At 43.2% G+C, this 23818-nt stretch overlaps 2 protein-coding genes across 5 annotated transcripts in view; one reads left to right on the forward strand and one right to left on the reverse strand.

Annotated features, from left to right (window-relative positions):
- Nucleotides 1–23818, reverse strand: part of LOC132913708 (uncharacterized) — a 162398-nt gene that overhangs the window by 102532 nt on the left and 36048 nt on the right. For 3 of the 4 annotated variants that reach the window (XM_060972222.1, XM_060972224.1, XM_060972221.1), the window contains exon 1: nt 16966–18391. The exons of the other annotated variant lie outside the window; for it this stretch is intronic. The gene's annotated coding sequence lies outside the window, so the exon portion shown is untranslated. Of the gene's footprint in view, nt 1–16965; nt 18392–23818 lie in introns of those variants that run through there. 4 annotated transcript variants of the gene reach the window in all.
- Nucleotides 1–23818, forward strand: part of LOC132913737 (proteasome subunit beta type-3) — a 341911-nt gene that overhangs the window by 92032 nt on the left and 226061 nt on the right. The window lies entirely within an intron of this gene.

Here is a 23818-nt window from a genome sequence, read left to right on the forward strand (position 1 = left end):
GTCTTCGACACCGAAGAACCCGTTCACGCCTAAGGGATCTACCATTACAGGAAGCGGGAAGTTTCCCTCTCTCAAACACGAGCTACGATTTCCGGAGACGTTGGAACGGCCGTCCGTTTTCGGGAACAGATCAGACGAGGATTCACGAAGCGAAATGAAGAAGCACCATCCGCGGAGACAAGCGGCGGCCGGGAGAAATCGTAAATTTAAATTTAGAGAGAGGCTGGTGCAGGCGCGCGCTCGCCTGCACACCGCCCCCACTTTTCACGCGGGCGTCTTCAGATTTCGCCGTTTTCAAGCGCGAAGAGATCGGTTGGGAAAAAGTGTGGCGGTTCTCTCGGTGCGGTGGCTGCGATTTGAAATTCAAAATGTAGCGCGAATTGACCGGCTTTCGTCGTAAATTGTCCCGGGCCGCCGTTCGGTGGAAAAAGTTGTTCGGATATTTAAGAGGAACACGCGAGGGCCCGAGCGCCTCCAATCGCCGGTCCTCATCGGATCGTCTCAATAAGGAGACGAATAGGTCGTTCTGGCTCTTGGTCCCAGGCAAAGAAAGCGCCGTGCACTCGTCTCTTCTCCCTTTCCAAGCTTCTCTTTTCCTTTTTCTTACTCTTTTCTTTTTTCTTTTTTTTTTTGACTGGGAGAATTTCGATTTGTTGCCGCGAGGACACCCTCGTGGCATCGCGCCGATTTTGGCGCAGATATCACGTTTCCTTGGACGGTTCCGTGCGCGGTGTTTGGCCCAGGATGATTGTTTCTTTCGTTTGACCGAACGATCTGCGAATTGGGAAGCTTCTGTGTAATTTACGACAGAGGTTATTGCGAGAGCTTGCGAAGATTTTGTAGGTGCTGTGAGTCGTCTTTCCTTTGGAGACTGGTTTAGAGAACTTTCGTGTAAATTATGGTACGAGAACGTTAGGAGATCTTGCAGACTGTTGTAACTGTTCTTTCGTCTCGTAGATCGATTTGAGATTACGAGACTCGTGCGTGAACCACGATATGACATCGTCGTGAGATTTTTCGAGGATCTTGTAAATCTGACTGTTCTTTCGTTCGGTAGATCCGTCTCAAAATTGTGAAGATTTTATGCAAATTTTAATAGAAATTGTAAAGGTAAATTTCTATTTGGATGGTAATAAAAATCGTTCTCAGCCTTTTGACTTTGATACGTAAATCTTTTAAGATTCTAGAGCTTCTACAATCTACGTCAATCATAATTACGTGACTCTTTTTTTCATTCGATCAGATTGATCTACCAACTGCGAATTCTCTCCGTCGATTACGATAAAGATCGATCAGAATTTCCACGAAGATATTCTTAATAATGTTATTCCCCTCGCATGTAATAAATCTATTTTAAAATATAGAAGCTGTCACACGAATTCTGATAAAAATTCTCCCAAACTTCCTTCGAGATTTCCATTGAGTAAATAATTATCCACGATATGGCAATCACATAAAGATTGTAATTGAATCGTTTACAGGACTGAACACAGGAACTACATCATTGATACTATTACGTCAGTGACGCGCATGAGTAACGGTACACAGCTTATAAAAACATTGGAGTTAATCCAAACAGAATAATCTGGTCGATCGACGAGGTTCGAAAAGAGGCGTCGCGTCGCGCGGATAATTTTTATCGTCACAGGGTTTTTTAATCGGATCTCCGGCCCGAACGTGACGCTGCTCGCACGCGATATCGTTTCGTGTCCATGTTCACGCGGCGTTTCTTTTCCTTTCTTTCCTTTCCTTTCGTCGGTATTCCGCAACGGTACGCGAGAAACCGGAGAGTTCGACGAGGGGACCGGAAATTAATTGCTTGCACGGCAATCGATCCCTGATTATTTCGTTACGTCGTACGCGAGACCGATTACTGCTGACGCGGAAAAGTCATCGCCCCCATCGACTCCCCACCACTTCAAACGCCTACACGCCTCATTTTTTTCGATTTTTCGCCGAATAATTTCCTGCCGATTAAGCGTAATTCGATCGCCGAATTAAATTCGTGTTACATCGTGCACTTAGAAACTGCGCCGAGATATTTTATAAAAAGGATCGAGTCGCAAGTTTTCACTCGAATCGATACAACGTGCATGCGTGTATTCGAACCTTGATCCTCGAACCTAAGCATCGCCGATCCTTAAAGACTATCATTTTTCATCGTCTCGAACTTTGTTTTTATATTATTCTTCTGTAATAATACCATCGTCGTGTTATTTCTAATTACTATCTTTTTATGCAATTACAATGGTCAATAAAGACCAATCGTCATACAGATTTGTCTTTGACATTTCACGATATGATAGTCAGACACGTATTCGTAACGCTATTATTCCACATCGGCAGTTTTCTTAAATAAAAATCAGGAACCGAAAAGCTAAAGCTTGTTGGACCTGTTTGTATATTGGGTTGGCAACTAAGTAATCAATATCACCTAATCACAAAACCTGCAATCACTTGGTTGCCAACCCAATAGAATATTGAAGCTGTCTGTATTAGCGTAGAAAGATACTTCTCTATAAATATATATTAACGTATGAAATAGTTGGATCTTGACGAAATTCTTTGGGATAAATATAACGAAATGCTTTGGTACTAAATGTTTGATATATTGATCATTATAACGTGGGAGAATAGAAGATTATCGGTGATCAATATTGGTGATCGATGTAGTATCGCTGATGCAAAGCTGGATCGTAACAAAAACAGTTTTCACAACTTTGACAAATGAATTGCAGAATCGTGCAACTAGTACATCAGTCGTGACATCGCCTGATTATATTCTTCGCGTGATAATATTCTTCTGTGTTTGAACAAAGGTTTACAACGAACCACGGTGTTCAAATTTTGTGCATCGCGAGGAAAACTAAAGAGAAATCTTAATAAACCGGAGCTTCCTAATAAACCTAATAAATTTCGTACTCGGCCCGCTCCACTTTCTCACGAGCGCGAATACCAAAAATCCTTCTCGGGAAAGTAAGCAGGTACAGCCGAAATATTCTCCCACGAAATTCTCATTCATACTAAAAGCCAGCGTCGAATGATCGAACATATTGTTACGTTTCACAGAAACAAGGAAGCGAACGAGGTTTAACATTTGCTCGGATGAGAAAAATCCCTCGGGTCGTTCCGCGCGAAGAAATCGGCCGATTTCGCGGAGATAAAAGGCCGGATCGTGCAACAGAGAATCCAGCTGACCTACTTGCCACTTGCATTCTTCCGTTGCAGTGTCTCTGCGCGCTATCGTCGCCGTTAGCGCAGGTACACGCGCGATATAGCGCGTTCCAAGCTCGTATCGCGTATCTCGCGTTTTACGATCCGCCATGCACCGCGACCAAAAAGTCCGTTTCAAGAAAACTGGAACTGAACAGTCGTTGGAGAAGTCGGACTATTCGATCGATAACACGCGGCCAGCCTGTCGCTTTTCTTTCCTTTGTGTATATAAACGAGGACGTTTTACTGCCGCGATTTGTCCGCCGTCACCGCTAAATTTCTATGTCTGTTTTATCAGTTCGCCTGCTTTGTTATCCGTTTAAATGGTCGAAAACTAATCGGAGACAACGTTCCAAGTTTCGATTACACGCGTTACATTTCCTGATTATCGCACGAGGGCCTCAGGGCGGCGATTTCGTTTTTATGCCGCGGAATGGCGAGTGACAAACGAATTCAATTTTTCTCAATTCTCTCGATCTTGTCATTTGTAATGCTACTTTGTGACAGCGTCGTAAGTCATGGGAGAGTTAACAGGCTCGAGATTTAGTATAAACGCGCGTTATGATTCTAGAATGAAGTTGATACACGTTAACCGTATGGTTATTGTGTGAAAGATTACATCGTACCGGTTTTGAAAATTTTACCGGATATTAAAATTTCATGGGTAGATACCTCCGTCTTTCCATAAACAGAAGCGCGAAGTTCTACGCGATTAACGATCAACTTGTCAAAAGCAACTGGTTCTGCTTCTATAAGCTCGTTAATTGCAACAAATATAGTACAAATAATTGTACATTCAAAGGTGAATTTTCTACGCCAAGTAACTTTACCGTGTCATTACTTAACCGACGATCGCTATACTCGTTTCCTCTTTTCTCTTTTCAGTAGAAAAATATGAGAGATTATAGTACGAGATAAGAGTTTTAATCGAGTGTGCTAAGTATGCATAAGGTAAAGTGTCAAGCTGGTGAAACCAGGTGAACCAAATATCGAAGTCGAGTGGGTCCTGCGGCGGTCTCTTCCGAGCAATCCGATTAACGTCACATCTGGCCAGAAGCGTGTGTTGGTGACTTTCATAAATATATGCCTCGTGCTGCATAATCATAAATCTAATGGCGTGTCTTGTCCGTTCCATAAATGACGCCGCTGGAATCCTCCGGGTGCAAAGACCCCCTATACGAATTCTTGTCCCAGCTTCGATCGAGCGCCACGAATTTGGATCCGCGAAATCGACTTTCTAATCCTCCTCCGAGACCTCCAACCTCCCACGCGTTCCTTGCGAAACGTCCCTCTCGTTCATTAGGACGATAGAAACATCTTTTTGGTTTCTTAACGAAGAAAGTAATAAGAGATTCTTTCCTAATATTTCGTGTAAGAATTTTGTCGATTCTATAGACTGTTAGGCAATCAGCGATTATTAACTAAAATTATTATCTTACGATAGGGAAATAAATCTATTGTTATCTTTGACTTTTGAATTCGCATAGACAATTCATTGCAGCTATATAGAAATTTTGATGTGTTAAAAAATTCGTTCTCTGATTTTCTACATAGAATTTTTGTCAATTCTATCGATCAATGATTGATCAAAAATTATTCCTTTCGCTGATAATCAAATCTAACGTCGATTCTAGCTTTTCGATTCGTACAAACAATTCGTCACAACCATACAGAGTTTTTGGTGTTCTGACAGGGAAACAGCTTCTTTTCCAATCTTCTACATTAGATCGTTATCGATTCTATGTGATTGTACCGGTCAAACGCTATCGAAGAAGTAACCAGAGAATGTAGGATGCTCTGAAAGGAAGCTCGATCTAAAATTGTTCTGTGAAAAATTTGCTACACCCGAAGAAGTACTCGATATATCGACAAAAAGAAACAATACGTATTTCTAGGTATCTACTATATCTGGTAAGAGACTGTATCTACTTCAAGAGACAACACGAAGATGACGAAGTTTCATGTAACCTGTCAAACCACATACTGACGATCTGATAAGATCGCAACAACATCACGTAGCTGTTGCAAACCTAAGAAAACACCAAGAAGAAATCCTAATATTTGTAACGTTAATACTCGTCCATAAGAATCGGCCAATTACAAAAAAAAAGGAACAACGCGAAGCTAACCTAAGAAGTAGAAGAAAATAAACCAGAGTCGACGTATAAAGTCTCAAGATCTGGAAGAAAATCCGCTTAGGAACAATGCAAGGACCTGGTCGAGGTCCCCGTTGCGGAGAAAAGCCGACGTCGGATGGCGGAGAACAGCGGCAATCAGCTGATCCACTTGGGACCAGTTCTCCGGAGGAGAGCAACGCTGGAACGCGGTGTGCGTTCGCAGGTAACGCGACTGAAGCCATGCAAAATAAGTTGTGTAGGTGAGGCAGACACGAGAGGAGACGTGGCAAGGCAGAAATGCGCTAGGGCGGGAGGGGGAGAGGGAGGAAGAAGTCAAGGAGGGAAAAAGAGAAGAAAGGAAAAGAAAAGCTGGAAACGAGGCTGTGCTGGCGGGGACAGCTGGCGACTGGAATGTGGGTTAGGCTGCCCATAGGTGGGCCGCTCTAATTATGAATTAATTCCTGAATAACGGTCGAACCCGTGCGACACGAGCTCGCCGATGAAAACGCGATCCGGAGAACCGGTCGCACACCGTCATCGGCCCCGGCGCTGTCCTCTTCTGTGCTCGTTTCCTGTTTCGTTGTCACTTCCTCCATTTTTCTTCGCCGCTGTCCAGGAAGAAAATTCTTAAACCTTTCGCGCAGCTTTCTCGAACAGATTGAAACCAGATTCGGCTTACAGTTTTCGATCTCTCACTTCGTCAGTGTAGTAAGATCGTTTTCTGTCATCTCCTCCATTTCTCTCGGTTATCGCTCAGAGAGAAAATTTCTTTGTCTTATGGAGACCCCTTTTTTTGGAGAGGTCCAAGAGAAACTCTTGGTCCTTCATCTCTTGATTCTTAATTCGCTAGTATAGTAGGAACTAATCATAGATGGTACATTTTCATGAACATAATTGCACTTATGGTGTCGTCCAATGTGTGATTTGACATGTGATGTATATATAGGCGCGACCAGAATGTCTGACAGTGAAAATACGAAATTGTAAAGAGAAAAATGTTAAAACGTACTGTGATAGATATTCTGATTTATGTTGATGTAATTGAATTCATTAGGTTTGGTTGATAAGTGTGATGGGCCCTTATGCTTATGTATACAGCCAAAATGCTGCGGTTCTGTCCAAGTGTATAAACAAGTTTGGAAATTTTAACAGTAATCGCACATGTCGCAACAAGGCTGCGACATTACCATGTTCCAGCAGCGAGAAAATAGAATACAAAAATCAGCTTCTGTAACAATATACCAATATATAGTTGAAAAGGAACGTTAATATGTAAAAAGTGTTGGCAAATCTCGACCTGCTTTCTTTCCATTTTACTCAAAGAAATTATAGGCACGAGAAGAAAAGCAAGGACACACATCGAGTATATTCATCTACGCTACTTTAACTTCGTTTTTTCGCTTTCTTCGCACGAAGTTGTATCTAAGATGGCTAAAGACATTTATCAAACGCTGCAGTAATTTGCATTATGTATTTCATTTCATCCATCGCATTTACTATTCCAACGTTATGTTACCAATAAATGAACAATGAAATCTACTAACTCAGCTCCTAGACCTAAAACACTTCGATTACAATAGAACCGTTTCTAATTACCCACTGCCAGATTAATTCATAAGCAGACAACGACTGACCACTGACGTCTGCCTGAAATGTCCTCGATATCTATCACCTAATATGATACAATAATCCATCATCATCTATAATCTCGCAACTATCCTGATAAAATCTTTTCCAATTTCCCAATGCCCTGTCAAGTCGTAACCAAACACACTGGGCTAACCATTGGCAACTATTCCACGAATCAATCACAAACAAATCTATTAACTCAGTCTCCTAAACCTTCAAACCGTTCAAACTATAGTAAAAAACCTTTCTTAATTTCCCAATGGCAGATTAATTCGTAACCGAACACCATGGCTGACCATTAACATCTGTTTCAGGAATGCCGTGACAAAAACTGCCTAAATTGTCCCCGTTATCTATCGACTTGGAGCAACTTCCCCCGACCGGAATTAGTGTTCGAAACCCAGAGACCCAGGAACGCTCGAGTCTGAACGTAGGGAATGAGAACCGAGGCCGTTATCGGCTCTTATCAGCCGGCTTAATTGCGCGGTGTAAAATCGTGCGAAGAGCCGACCGCACGAGGGCTCGACTTCTTCGAGTCTGTCCTATCATCTCTCCCCTATAGAGGTGGTATTCCGGGTGTTCACCGGAAGGTCTCGAGTCGAGTGGTGGATTTCGAGGGAGCCGAGCATCCTGTCGTCGTTCGAGGATCGACTGACAGGGAGAAGCACGCGAGCAGCAAACCGCCTCGAGTCGCCATGCCACGAGGTGATGAATGATTTCTTTGACTCCAGAACGCGGCATTGACTTGTCGGAGGGATCATCGTGACAAACGATCTCGGATGCGACGCGACACGCTCCTCCTCTTCGCGTAATTAGACATCGTCCGACATGATTTCTGTTACGAATCGCGGAAAGAAACGAATTATACAGAAATGGTTGAAAGTACAGTTGCTTAAAAAAGTAGCGAAATATTTATGGAAACAGTTTATGAGTGTGTATCATGTATATCGTACGAAGTTAAACTCGTAATGAGATTATATATCGCATCATGATTGCAGCGGGAAAGTTTTCAGTTTTTCAAAATTTTGAACAAACCTGGAAATGTCGTGGAATAAATTTTATTATAATTCAGGCATGATACGTACATAGAAGATACAAGATAATTGATTTTTTTTTTTTTTTTAGTAGCATGTTTTACAATGGAAATATCAATCTTCAGCCGCCAAAATCATTATTTTAACGAATTCATGCATACTGCGAAACTTTCTATAAGAATTTTCTAGACATTGCGAATACTCTTTCATTTAGTAGTACGATTTCAGGATTGTGGAGCGTTTATGTAAATTGCGACAGAAATCGTTTTGGGTTTTGATCAAAATTTTCCTTATTTGACAAAAAATTGCAAATATTGTACAGTAGCATATGTTATAAAAAAAGACACACATTCGACGTGCCTCGAAAAAGAACGAGGCTGATGCTTCACCTCGATTCATTTGAACCGAATGGTTCGATCTCTGGAAAAATTCAATCTACTGGTTCGATCTACGGAAAAATTTATTCCAGTGATTCAATCTATGAAAAATATCGGTTTATTGGTTCGACGTATGTAAAAATTCAACCTATTGGCTATAACGCGAATTAGGAATATTTAAACCGATAGCTGGCCGATTACCAACGTTCCGTTATTAATCGGTTAGTGGCACGTGATCGATGGAAATCATTAATTCACGTGTAACTGACCCAGTCTAGATTTATCTCGAGCGATCTTAATTAAACCGTAAGTAGTACCACGGGCTCGCAATGGCGTTATTGATACACGTTTGACAGAGTTGCATGCAGAATTCTGCGTTTCGTATCGAGCGGTGATAAACCGACATTCCAATCTCACTGACATACGAGATCCAAATTGCTAACAATTTTTTATTCCTCGTGTATCATTACCCCACGCGTAATTTGACTTCAATGTTGCCACAACGACGCACGACAAACCTTTTTACTTTCTAGTAAATTCCTCGCGACACCTTCGTTTCTGAGATACATTGCCCGATTCAAAGTACAGACGGGTCGGATATTGGTTTGTCGAACGAGCTACCACAAAAGGAAGAAACACATTGGCCTGGAAAAAGAAGAACGAAAGAGGCTTGACCAAATGGATCGACGATTCAATTTGATAATTATCGTTGCTTAATAACCAGAGAAGAATCGCATAGGCTGTAGATCTTGTTTCGCTGCTTTCCATTTCGTTCGTTGGCCGAAAGGATCCCGAAGGGATTCTTGCCTCGAAGGACAGAAATATGCGCGAGCCACGCACGTCTGCTGGAAAAGGAGAGGAAACCGGCCACGGTGGAGGGAGGCAGAAGAGCAAAGTCACCGATTTAAATTGAAGTCGGGGAACACCCGCGAGGGAGAAACATTCGCTGGCCTATCGGGTTTAATAACACCCGGCACCGACTCTATCTGAAATTACGGATGGTGCTCCGATCTCGGCCTCTTTCTGTCTCGTTTCTCCTTTTCCAACTCCGTTCGAAGATCGCCACGATACGCTACAACATCGGCCGTGGACGGTCTTTTTAAGAAAACAACGTACGAAGAACGACTGTTTTTATTTTTCTCTTTGGAGATTGACGTTTTCAGTAATTTGCGTGGGTTGTTTCAATTTTTAATCTACAAGAGCACGATATACGATTCAAAGTCGGAATGGACGTTCTTTCGTAAAAAAAAAGAAGGAAAACAAAGACAGAAAAAGGACAATTCTGCGGAGAATGATTCCTTTTTTCGTAGTATCTTCGAAAATTAGAGTTTTCAGTAATTTGCACGGAGTGTTTTCATTATTCTGAACAAATTGCAGGAACATATACCATAATCGAAAACAGGTTGCACACGTTCGTTGAAGGAAAACGACGCAAGGATAATGACATTTTTTACTTATTTTCTTCTGAGTTTAAAGAGTAGCGTTTTGAATAATCTATACGTAATATTCTTCGTTTTTTTTTTAGAGAAACCGAAGCAACATAATTTGTAAGCGAATATAAAAGGGTTTGCTGTGAACGCCTTACTATCGAGTTAGAAGGGAACGTAGAAGAAAACGAGGTTGAATTATGTCCGTGATAGTGAATTTGATATTTCAAATTACGAAAGATTGATTATGATATAAGTAAAACGGCAGTAACTAAACGGAAAATTAATGCAACGAATTAAGAAATTCAACTGCCGATAATCAGAAAATTTATTAAAAAATTCGCAACGTAATGTATCAGCTTCTGAAATGAGAATTTAAGTACTGTAAAGAATTACCGACTACCTACTTATTAAATTAGACAAATTTAGAGAATCGAAACGATATTGAAAAAATCGTAAAGCAGGATGGAATTGAGAACGATTAGTAGACGAGGAAAAAGGGGGAAGAAGAGAAAAGCTAATGAGTAATGAGACTTACATTCTCGATAAAATTAGTCGTTATTTCCGTAAAATTTACATTCGCGGGAGCAACAACGTTTCTTATCTATATTTATAAGGCAGGTATTACTGAATTCTCGCTTCGACGATAATTGAAAAGCTGTTGAATTAGCTATTAATTCCTACGGTCTAATTTATGCGTAAGGAGCCATAACTATTCATAGAGAGCGCGGCGATATTCCATTACAGTCTGACAGAAAACTACAATCCGTATTCTCTGGTTTCGACTCGCTTTTTTTCCTCTTCTCCTCTTCGTCCTACCTCTCATTCTCTTACCAATATTACACGCGTGTGTTTTACTCGCGTAAATTTACATATACGCGTTGTAACAATCATCGAACGCAACGTGGAACAAACGAAACACGAATCGAAAAGGAAATCCTTTCGCTCGTTGAATTAATCGTTTCAAACGCCCACGAGCAAGCGTCACCTATTTATCAAAAATCACAAATACTCCGTTTATCTCAATCTTAATTTATAAAATTGCAATTCACAAATTGACTCATTAAGAACCAACGTCGCATTAATTCAACGTGTCATTTGCAATTTTATTGTTTCCCGCCACTCTGATTATATAAAAGAATTCCAAGGATTTCTTCAATACTCTTTTCGTTAACATTCTTTCCATCTAGATTCTACGATTTTACGATGTCTAAATTGCTCGGTTCCTGATGAGGTAGCTGCCAAAACTTTCCAAAACGCGCGTAACATCAGGCATAAAGAGAGTTCCGCTTAATGTTAGAAACACCAGATTAATCAAAATGAATAATTCGTAATTTTTCAGGGAAATTTCATCCACTTTGGAGCGACGCATTTTCGAAGGTTCGATCGGTTTTTCCTAAAGTAGAAGCTTTCTCCTACACGTTACGCCTTGGTTTCTTTCATACATATTTTATAGCTTATTCGTTCGTAGTTGAAGCGTTAACGTCAGATTTTTCAGATCCGGTACGAAACAGAAACGGGAATATTCATGGACGAGACGTCGACAACGTCAAGCGAGATTTGCATCAAAGACGTACGCCACGCTCGTAAATCCTCTTCTCGGCACACACGGCTCGCTCTCGATGGATCTGTGCCTCGGCCTAAGTCACCTAATAGAGTATCCAGCGGTGGCGGCGTGGAAAACGACGAATACGAAATCGATAGAGTGTGTTCTCTCTCGGTGCGACAAAGCAACACGAGATCCTCGTGTTCAGCATCGCGGCGAGGATGCACGAAGAAGAATAGACGCGACGCCGGCACATGTGGCCGTCATTAGTCATTCGAAATTCTTCTGTCTTCGCTTTTTAATTCGTGCATCGAGATCGCCGCGGTTTCACGGCCGCGTCGAAGCACGGCCCGAGGGTAAGAGAAGAAGAATACGGCCGAGCAGAGTGAAGCACACGCGTAACGACAAAGACAACAGAAAAGCAATGGGAAGAGAAGAAGAAGAAGAAACAGAAGAAGACGAAGAAATGGGAGAATGGTTGTAAAGGGAGGTGAAGAAGTGCACATTCGGACTGGAAGGTTCGAAGGGAGGGGGGAATGAGAGAAAATCACGCGTGGTTCGTCATAAGAGGAATTCCTTTAGCGATACTGGGCCCTCCATCTCCTCGTCTTCTTCTTCTTCTTCTTCTTCTTCTTCTTCTCCTTCTTCCCTTGTCCCGACTGTTTCGTCCCTCCCGTCCCTTCTGGCCCACAGACCCCGTGCTTTTTTACTGGTTTATGGGATTTTTTTCACGCGGACCGCCGAGTCGTACATCAGAGAAGGCTGACTGAGGTCTTTCTCTCGTTTGGATGCCCCCTCTTTCTCTCTTGCACCGCGTGTACGCGCGTTCCATCGCCTCCTTTCTTTCTTTCTTTCTTGTTCGCGATCGTTTTCTCTTCCATTCTTTTCTTTACTGTTTCTCTGTCTGTATGTCTGTCTGTCTCTCTTTCTCCGTTGATCGTGGTTGAAGGGTCGTGTGCGTGTTGCCGTGAGGGAGAAGGAAAGAGGAGACGAACAATAAAAAAGAGCAAATGCCAGCCGCCATAAAAACAACTGAAAGTATTAAAAACTTTAGGCCTTTTACTGCCGAGCTGCCTTCCCGACGAAGGTACAGTCGGACGTATACGAACGACCCGCCTCGAGAACGCTCTCTCTGATGCCTTCTGATCTTCCCTTCGTTCCCCTCACGCTTTGTCGATCGATGGTAATTGAATAATTGTTCGGAAACTTCCGATCAAACACCCGAGGGCCGTTACTTTAACTTTCTGTATCTCACCATCTCTCAATATTTTCATCGTTACCGGTTCGCGCTTGTAGGAATTTATATTTCTGACGATCACGCTAATTTCGTTAAACGGATGTCGTAGTCTATAGTCTCGTTAAATGATAGCTCATTCGTCGTAAATAAATAAACGAATAAGTCACAGGAATGAAAGAAGCTGGAGAAGAACGATTTCCACTGACACGTACAGCGAAAGGGATTCGGAAGCAAGAAGATTATATTGTAACACGCCGGTGCGAAAAGCAGGCCGCTTAATTCGATTTTATAGATTACAGGCAAGAAGTTTCGCCGGTCCAATTTACCAAACACGCAATGCGGCACACGTAGCCCGTTTCTTTGAGGATCTAAAGGGGCCAGAACTGTCGAGAATTCGAGCGATTCGGAACGCGTTAGACCAAGAAGAATTCATTTCCACGCGAAACCCGATCTATCGGCCGATTCTTCTTATCTTTTCTTCTTCCCGCGAGGGCACACGCGAACAACAATTCGTGACCCGACAAAACCGTGAAACAGAGGGAAAAAGAGCGTTCGCCTGGGTGGCGGATAGTGGCGAATATGGAGAGAGAAAGAGAGAGAGAGAGGGAGAGACGAGGTAAGGCGGGTAGGAGCAGAAAGAACGAATGACGGGGGATGGAGGCTGCGCCTCGTAAAATTATCGTACTTTAATAAAACGTGTCGTGCAAAACGCGAGGATAACGAGAAAATATAGGGTTCGAAAGACTCGTGAAATTTATAGAGCGATCGCCAAGTCCGCGAGCAAGATGAACGAACGGAGAGAGGGCGAGAAAGAGAGAAAGTCACATTTTGGGATGGTCAGGCCGGGTTTAGTTCGGAGGCACAATAAGATGCCGAATAAATCAACGGAAATACCGTGAGTATCGAGCTCGCAAGTCGATGTTTTACGATCGAACGTGATCGTCGAGCCTTGAATCCACCATCGAGACCAGAAAAGAAGCTTGGAAACAAGTTTTACAATTTCCCCATTTCCTCGCTCGTGATACGCGTACAACACGAATGGGATGTTCTCCCATCCTCTCCACATCGATTCCTCTTCACCGCAGTCATCGATTTCAATAAATATTTCATCACATATTCCGCGAACGATTACAGATTCATTAGATTATTTTTACCGGCGTCCAAATGAAACGTGCGTCGTCGTGTAAGATCGATTTACATCTTGTCATGTAAAATAGGTTAAGAAACGTGCTAATAGAGGATCCTTCCTCTATGTTGAAGATCATTTTCTTTTTTCCTTTTTAAACTGTCTTCTTTCTCTGTGTACCTGCTCTATTACTTTTAAGTGATTCATAAACTGCAGTTACTTGAAAATGATTTCCTTCTACCATTTCTTATCGTCTTTCTCTTTGATAGAACCATCATTGATTCTTCGATAATTCCAAGGATAAAACGTAGAAACTGTGTCTCTAAACGAGGAAAGAAACGTATGGAAAAGCCCGGGTATTCGGTGGAAATTTTTTAATCGTTGCGCGAGATCAGATACTTTTTAAGTCTAATAAGAAAAAGTACTCTTATTCTATCTTCCCTCGGCAAATCTTTTCTAATTCTCAAATCACTTAACTCACCGATAATATCAAACACGAAAACCATTTTTATTCGTCGCGTCAGGCTAATCTCTTTTTAAAGCGAATAAAGAAAACATAGCAACACGAGAAACTTCACCTTGATGAGACTTTCTTAACCTTCAAATCATCCGACCTGTCAATAACCTCAACGAAAGCCGAGAACTTTCAAGCCATCCTTTAAACAAAACAAAAACAAAAAAGAAGGAAAAGAAATACTCGAAACGAAGAAACCAAGAAGAGGAAGGGAAAAGCACCTACTCAAATCCCGGTCACTGGATGGAAATTTTTAATCGCAGCCTGAGATCAGCTAATTCAAACAGCGCTAATTTGCGCGGGCAGATTACGCGGGACCGGCGGCGATAACTAAACAACAGTGTGAAAAAAGGATAAGAAGAAGGAAGCGGATCGCAGCGGAGGCAGAAACGGGAGACGGTAGCGCGACATAGTGGAGTACGACGTTCGTGATTCTCTAATCTCTGCAAACCATCCCCCAACCTCTTCTCCGGCTCGGAGTGGAGGAGGCAAGAGTCTTTGGGTGCCCCTGGAGGGCACCTCGGCTACGTTGTACCGCACTGAGAGGGCCGCGGCAGCAGTAAATCTCGCGGACAAACAATCATAATTTTCGAAGAGCTAACAAAAAGCAAGAGACTCTTTAAAGGGAGCCGATGCCAGGCAACATGAAATGCGGCCGCCTCCGCGCCTCCAATTGTTTCGAGGTTTTCTTTCCTCCCCTCTTTCGCCAAAGCCACCGCAACCTCCTCGCCCTCTTTTTCTCTCCTCGTCCTTTCCTCCTTTCCACCAGATTCGTATCCGCGTGTATCAACAAGTGTGCACTCTTCCCTCGTTGATTTCTTCATTCCTTTATCTAGAGTCTTTCTTGCCAATTGTCTTTTTACACCGATCTCTCCTCTTCGCGGTTTCTTACGCGTGTCTTTTTTTTCTTTTTTTTTCTCTTTTCTTCCTACGGCCTGTTTACTTTAGAACGTGTCGGTAGATCGATCCTAAATGGCTATATCGCGAGGGGTTTTGTCGGTTTAAAGGGTAATAAGAAAGATTCCTTCGAGAAGAGTCGCGGGCCTAATTTGGCGCAGCGATCGGACGAGCAGCTGCTTCTTGCGATTTACTTTAGGAATTCGCGGGGTGGATTGCACGTATTTCGAGGCTGAAAAAGGAAGAAGGTTCGCGCAAAACCTTCAACTCGCACGCCGGTTTTTAGTCTCTTTACAGAGGAGAGTTTCGAGAGAAAGAGCGGAAAAAAGATCATAATTCAACCTTGATGTTCTCCTCCGATTCTTCTTCGCGTTTGTATCTCTTCTGTTTTAAATATTTTCTTCGTAAAGAGCGTGCAATACACGAAAGGCGAGAAACGCTAAAAGCAAACGTATAGAAACTATATATACGTACGGTATTTGATTATATCTATTGAAATAGAAAATCCATTTCGATCGTATAGATCATCATTCAAAATCATAATAATTCAAATCATAATAATCGCACAACACTAGAAAAGAACACTATAGATTTCGGCATACGACCAACATGCTTGTCATCCATCGTGAATCGAAACGAAGAAGATACGTCACGCTAATCCTTCTAATATTTCCAGCAAACATTTCACCATAGATATACATATGGTTTCACTTACCAAATCGATCGCAACTACGCGAGAACAGAAACGAACGATAGACTCGCGAGGCCAACGTAAACGCGATCGAATCCGATAAGTGCGAGGGAAAAATTTCCAAACGACACTGTATGGAACGTGAAAACACCACCTGTTCCAAGACTCTTTGTTCTTTTTTCTTTCTCTCGAGACGGCAAATTACAAGCCTCATTTTCAACGTCTCAGCAGTGGTTGAAAAGAAAAGAAGAAAAAAGAAAGCGAAGGAAATCTACAAGGCGGGATGGTTAATTCTCGGTGTGCACACCTTTATCGAACACGAAGGAGGAAGTTCTGAAAACGAACAGGGGCAGTGCTTATCGAGGGCCGTGATTCTGATTACAGGCTCTCGGGACGAAGAAATCGTCAGGCATGGTTCGCCATAAAAATTCACCCCCGGCCAACCCCCGGCTTCGATATCGTGTTTCTTTCCGTGGTTGGTTTCTTAAAATCCCGCTAAGATAGCATCGTCGCGTGAAATCAGCCAACGTTTCTCAGTTATTTTCACCCGGCCAGACCGTGAGCAACGCTAATTTTCCGCTCTAACCGAACGCGATATTCTCTTACTGGCAATTAGGTGTATCTGTGCAGGTCGAGAGGATTCACGCCATTCGACAGCTATGTAACATGTGCGTTTTTAGAATATAATCCTGAGAGTCGGATGAGCTCGGTCTCGCGCGAAGGAATATTCTCGTAGTTGAGTGTCAGCCGCGAAATTTTTCCTTCTGCTACGAAAGAACAATGCGTCCGTGCTAGCTAAATCCGGCCTGTGAAACGCGCACCTCTCAAAATCCGAGGCTAAGTGGCTGCCAACTACTTTACAGCCCTCCCCTGCAATAACCCATCACTTCCCTGACATAATTCAAATACTTTGTTACTGCAGGCGCGCGGCAATGTTCACTCGCTCGTATAAATTATAAATAAACCTGCTCCGCGACCCGTTTTAATGGCTTTCCCGAAACTCAGCAACGGAACGTTCTGCTCGCTAACGATATTTCTACTAGACGGAGGCAGACGATATTTCCGCGCCTTTTTGCTTTTCTTTCGCTAAAGCGCGACATTATTCTCGACGATTCTTCTAAAGTCTAGTTAGAGGGTAAGACTCTTCAGGTATTTACCTCGACTTCTCTCTCTTTCTCTCTCTCTATTTCTCCCTTTCTCAACGAGTATCTCCGTTTCCTCCGCTTCTTGTCTCTCGTTTGGTGAACATAGTAGCGCTCTCCCGGCGATGAGATCCCCGAATTCGATGAAAGGTGGATGGGTCTGACGATAGTCGTTGGTCGTAACTTCCTTACGTCGATTTTCCTACACGAAGAGGGAAACTTCACCCGATCGCGTGTCGTCGCCGTGTCTCATCACTCACGTATAGTACGGTGGCTCTGTCTAAAGTTTCGTGTGGCGGAGTGTATCACTTTGGCATCGCGTTAACACCGATCAGTTCGAACCGACTGAGGTTGCGAGCCGGGTATCGATCACCAAGCTTGTCTCCGGTAATCTATTCCCTCGAGTCACACTGGTCACGAAAAACTTGTCACATCGATCGTATATTTACACACTGTCCACGAAGAGAAAAAAAGCACTGGCCCTGTTGTTTTTTTCTTTCTCTTTTTCCCCCAACAAGTTGCACTGTCATCCGATGGACATCCACGAAACGGATCACTTAATTCGACGTAACACGAACGACGACTCCGGCGACCCTTCGACGACGCCGTGGAACCGGAAGTCCCCGGTACCAGCGCGAATTCACGAAGAGAAGTCGAGAATTGGCGGCGCGCGATGATGCCACTGTCCTCTCTTCCCTAGCTCGGCTCTCTCTACTCACGCCCGAGGGGGTGGGGAGAGGGTTTGTTTGCCAACTGGTGGTGGCAATGGTCCGCAGAGGGTGGGGTATGCGCGCGTCCACCGGACGAAACGAGCGAGATCACGATAAGACGCAGAAACGTACGAGGGGGAAAACGTTTCGCGTCGAAAGCAGCGCGTTCAAACAACTCGAAACGTTGGAAAAACGTCCTCCACCTTACCGGCGATTCTTCTGGGGGGTTGATCGCGACGTATCCGCGGGTTCTCCACCCGTGAAACTCGCTACCCGGTGTGCCTTCCACTCTACACCGCGGAACACTCCACTCCGGCTGGTTGGTGGGGGAGGCTTAGGTTGACCAGAAGAAGAAGAAGTGGGGGTGTTCCGTGGCTTCCGTCCGGAGGAGGCGGTCTGGTTCCGTGTGTCTAGCTGTCCACTGACCGGGCTGATAGGCCAAGGCGATCCTGACTCCGCTCGATCCGAGGGAGAAGGAAAAAAAAAGGAAACGTTGGCACGATCCTGCGAGACCGCGCGCGGCCCGCTGCTAAACCGACGGTTCAACCCCCGTTTTTCACGGGGTTATTAGAACAACGTCGGACGATCCGTAGTCGAGAGAGAACGCGTGAGAACGTAGAGGCGTCCGAAGCAGAGAGAGAATCTTTCACCGAGCCCAGAACGTAAAACAGGCGAGTGCGCGTGGCTCGGCTGGCGCGAGATGACTGAACCCCTCCGAAGGGTAAGAGAGAGACAGAGTGGAGGGGAGCGGTGCCACTTCTCTGCCCCTTCCTACGCCGCTTAGGAACGAACGCTGCGGTTCGTTGTCCCCACCAAAGCTGTCCTGGAACGATGCCCCACCCCGTCAGACGGAACGACACGTCGGGTTCTCCCCGCCTCCGCCGTCGTTCCACCTCGCCTCTGACACCCTCTCCGCGTCCCGGTTCCCAACCCAGACAGCTCGCGTTCTCCCCACGCGGTTTTCTGTCTTTTCTGTCTCGCTCGCACCCGAACCAACGGACTGCGATGTTCGCCGCGCCGCTGACTGAACCGGAGCCTACCGAGAGAGAACCGCGGATACACGCACTCCGCGAGGCTAAACGAGGGAAGAAAAGAGAAGGAACCGTGTGTGCCACCGCCGCCACGCACACAAACCGCTCCTACGAAGTTCTTCTGCTCTTCGTCTACTGTCGTGGCACTCGTCCACCGGCTGGCGAGCGGCGTGCTGCGCCCCGGGGCGGCTTTCGATGCGTCGTCCACGTGCTTCTTCTTATCGCGGACTCACCCTCGAGTCCGTGCGAGTGGAGGGGGTTTGTGGGTGGGCCCAGAAATAGGCTCGATATTACGAGAAACACGTTTGTGTTCTTTGGAATTCGCAGAAGCAAAAGTAAACTGATTTATTGTTAGATTCTGAATTATAAGGAAAATTACGATCGTCTAGGGAGAAAGTACAAGCACAGTGGAACCACGTATAATAATATCCGGACTGATCGGAGGGAAAGTGGTTTGAATAACCCGACGGTTTCAATAATAGCACTTTATCAGTTTGAATAATGGTAGCTGATATTCGGAAAATTGAAACTGACCAGACGTTTCTGTATCGTGTTCGACTGTTCTTTCTTTGACATATGGAATTTATTCATGATGCCCAACAAACGATTGCGTATGTCCGTTATAGGAACGTTCGTTTAACTACGCCTGGCCTCAGTTTAGATAATACAGACTCGGTTACGTGTTTGTATATCGTAACCTACCGTATACACACGGAGTTCCTTCTTGGAATTTCTATGAGAATAACCAAGCTAATGTTTTCCAATTTAGTCCATGTATAATTACGACGTAAAAAAAAAAAAAAAGAAAAATACAATAGAAGCACAAATATGCAATCGTTCCCTCATCTGATTTCGAAAAGCAAAAGTTAGAATTCCTACGTCTAACGCGCAGCCCCTCGATACCCCCCGATGTATCTCTAAACAAATATTTAATAAAGAAAACAAAGAACGAAGGGGTCGAAAGAACGATCTCTAACTCCGACACAGAATAACCAAATATTTTTCGAAATTCGTGCCGAGGGGTTGGGAATATCCACGCGCTTTACGGCGAAGTCAACTTACACCCCGCGCAGAATCGCCAGGGTGCAGTGTCGGCCAATGACGTCACGCAAGCTCTTCAACAACCCTCCGTTAGACCCTCCCACATTTTACTCGCTGAAACGGGGCGCCCGTGTCATCGTCATCGCTTATCGGCGATTCGTTTCACAGGGGTGACGATTACCCCGCTCTCTTCTCGGCTAGTTGTTAATTGAGACAGAGAACACTTAGAAAAACGCATAGTCTCCTCTCACTCGGGAAAATTAGGAAGTGGCTCCTTATCGATCGATACTCTAATCTCTCTATCGTTATCTATTCCTACGTCCCTTGTCCCTTTTTCGCATACATACGATCAATATGGCACAGATAAATAGCATAGATAGACTTTTCGAGTTTTAATGTTCAAGTTGTTTAATATTTCCAGTAATTAAATCTGGCTTGTTGTCAAATTTCGTATCATTTTCATGGGCCACTTTAGAATGATCTAGGTGATTTATTTCACCGAGAGAAACGGAACGACATCTCTTCGCTTATCCGATGCTGCAACTTGGAAACTACGATTCGAATCTTAAAAGTCTCGACGATTGGAGAAATCATTGGAAAATAAAATTCCGCGATGCACGAATAGGCGATTCACTGTACAAGTGAAACCACGAAATCTTCCTCTGTATCTGATCGCTGGGACATGGAAATCGGAAAATTGCAGCTTTCCATGATTTAAATAAGACTCTAATCGATGGTACAAAGAAAAGTATGAGTAGGGCGTAAGCTTAAAAATCGAAATTGATATCTTGAAGGTTTCACCGCCTAAAAATATAATTACAAGATGAAATTCGAAAAAATTTGAATAAATCTGCGAGTTTGGTGGGACAGAGGGGACAGGAGAAATAAAATTCTAAAGGATCAAAAGCGCGGACCCTACGAGTCGTTAGTTTGTTATTCCATGCAAAGAAGCATTCTCCCGTTTTCCATAGTTACAGTGGTGGAAACAAAAGAACGGCAGGGCGCAGGCTCGCCCTTCAAAGGGAAGCTACGAGAGCAGGGGTAAGCTCTTGTCCAATAATGTCGAGAGTTTCGCCACCCTCCGACCAACGTGGAACCTCCCCCTTTTTTCGCCGCGAGCCCCGTATGGACGAGGTTTGATTCTTGTAGAGGTTCAATCGTAAACATAATGGAGTAACAATGTGCCGAATTAACTGGCGCTGGATGAAACAAAAGCGGGAACGAACGATTAAAAACGATCCGGAGCCAGTGTTCCCAGGAGCCGGCTGGCTTTTCTTTTCGTATTCGGTACAACCGACCATTCACGGGTCCCTTCCAACTTTTAGATTGACATTTCCGAGCCTATTTACATCGTGCGGGTAGTTTATAGCTCGGATTAAAGATAATTAAAGCTGAAAAGAGTCATAAGCGAAAATGGGACTCATTCATGTACCCACGCGGTCATGTGAACGTTCTTCCTTTTCGATTCATCGGTGGTTCGACATCCTCGTTCGTCACGATTACGGCACTTCGCCAATCTCTTACGTTGATATTTCTTGACGTTGTGCTTCGATCGCTGAACTTTATCGTCAACCGTAGTCGCGATGTCTATGAAAACAAAGAATCTGAACATGCTCCTTGAGAACTACGATGAGAAGGTTCGCTTCCTTTTTAACGGCCACTTGAGTAACTGTGTTCTTTGTGTTATGTTTCTCTATTGTTGAAAGATAGGTATATTATGTTTGAGGAAAATACAAAGGGATTGCTATCGATACCCGTAAAGTTTCGTCCCGATTTTGTGTCAAAATTTTGCTCAGGAAAGAAGATTTATATTTGTCGAAACAAAGGTGTGAATTGAAACATAGAAATTGGAAGACGATAGCAGAGTCTATCACTGTAATTTGTAATACCTTGACGAATATCAAATATTCAAAGCTCGTAAATGTATGATTTATATTTATTATTCTTCAATTTGGAGTACTGAAACTAACATATTATGAAGCAAGGAGTTAATTCCCTTGCGAAGAATATTCAATCTCGAACCTGCGGTAATTTTAAATTCCAATACAAAATTTATATAATTTTGGTTCAATTTAAATAGAAAAAAATAGGGTTCATCCTGACACATGTCGGAGGAGCCTGAAAAAATGCAGACAAAACGCAGCTGACGTATACTAAACACGAATTACAATTTCGCTTGGTAACTATAACGGTAGCGCAGATTCGAGACGATGAAACGAAGAAACCAGGAAATTAATTTCGTTTCATCTTGGCTGGTGGCGTCACCTGCGCTCCGAAGGATTCCCACTTAATTCCAGGGTTGTTTTTCACCCCTTCGAAAGGTCAGGTAGTCGATGTTTCGTGGAAACTAGAATGTGGGAAAAAGGAGTCGCGGCCCGTTATGTTCCGCTGGCGAAAGGGTTGCTGCGTAACCCTTTGGAAATGGGTCAGGATACCGGTCCCTGATCGTTTCCTTAAAGACCCGTTTAGCCTCGTCATATAAAATATCGTGTTTCTTCAAATCAAGATTTACCTGTCGGTTAATGCACTTACTATATCGTTGCGGGTATATGCACCGTTTAACTAAAAAAAATGCTTGATTTATTTGATCGATTCAATGATGTATGTAATAATGGTATCAGAAGAAGAAAAATCGAGCGTTTGTGTGTCATTTAATACTTTGTCGATCGATAGAAAAGATTTTCTCAGTTTGAAATATTTTCTTATCTTACTTATATATTTTTATTTTTTCATATAAATATAACATATAAATTTGGTGAGATTTTTTAAATTTGTAATCGTAATACACGGTCCAAAACGAAACATCGTGGCTATTATTATACAATTCACTGACTACAAAAGGTATTAACATAGCATTATATTTGCCATAGCATTTACGTATTAATCAGTCAGCTCCAAATGTATTAAATTTCGTATCGTTTAACGATATTCCTTTCGTAGCCACTGTATGTACGTCTTGCTTACTTTGTAACCCTGTTGACAGACTTCAAAATTCCGAGTCACAGTTTTTTCCTTCCTAACGCAGAAACCTCGTTAGCTTTACCGAAGGGTTTCGAATATCCGGAAAGAAGGGGTTTGTACCGTTTCGACGTTCATGTGAGAAAACCATTAGCCGAAAAAGAACCTTTAAATAACGGACTACCGGATTCAGCCGCCGTTGCCCGGAGGGATGGATCGAGAGAAAAAAAAAGAAATATCGGTACTTTCGATTCCAGGTAGTCGGAATTTGATAGAAATGTTTTTTCACGTTAAAGAATAGAAAGAAAGGCAGAAAGACACTAGCACGTATCTGAAAATGTCTCGAGAAATAAATGAAAATTTGGACATTTTTTCTTCCCCCTTACTATGTTTATTGTAAAGTAATGCAACGAATTTTTCAATAGTATTATTCTTAATGATCTTTTACTTTTGTAAAAGTTTCCCATAAAATGCTTCTTCGCGAGATTAGTATTGGCTTTTAGTGAGGTAGAAATATGACTGTATTATCCCTGTTTATATTTATCTTATCATTTTATTGTAATCATTCGCGTGTAGCATATCTAGATAAACGTTAAAGATCCAGTTCTAGTTCTAGTTAGTTGCAGTATTAAAACTGGTTGTAGAAGATGAAGTAGAAACCAATTTAGAGGCTCGTCTTATTGAACGTCTCTCGACCAACGTTTGATTTCGCGAATCTTCCTCAGGCGTACGTGGTCTGACGCTTTGTTGGTCTACAGATGGTTTTCCACGAAGACAATTAATCTATTAACTAGATAATCACTTCTCCGATCTTTATCGTTCAGGGCAGACGAACGTTCGTGGCACGCGAAGCGACGAAAGTTCCTACAAGAAAAAGTTTCGGGAAACGTCTACTCGATGAAGTTTCTTTAATCGACGAGAAGGAAATTAGGCAAAGAACGAGAAAGAAGAAAGGAACGACATGCAGTGACAGCTGAAGGATGCTCGACTCTGAAAAGGAAAATAGAGGGTTTCGGTCGGTGGAAAAAGGGTGAGAAGAATTTAGACGCGGAAACGACAGGGTGGCGAGCCGTGGAAGAAAATAAAAAAAAGAGAAGGATGCAGCAACCCTTTCCTCTTTCCTGGCTG

This window comes from Bombus pascuorum, chromosome 13, assembly GCF_905332965.1.
Source record: "Bombus pascuorum chromosome 13, iyBomPasc1.1, whole genome shotgun sequence".
Taxonomy (NCBI): domain Eukaryota; kingdom Metazoa; phylum Arthropoda; class Insecta; order Hymenoptera; family Apidae; genus Bombus; species Bombus pascuorum.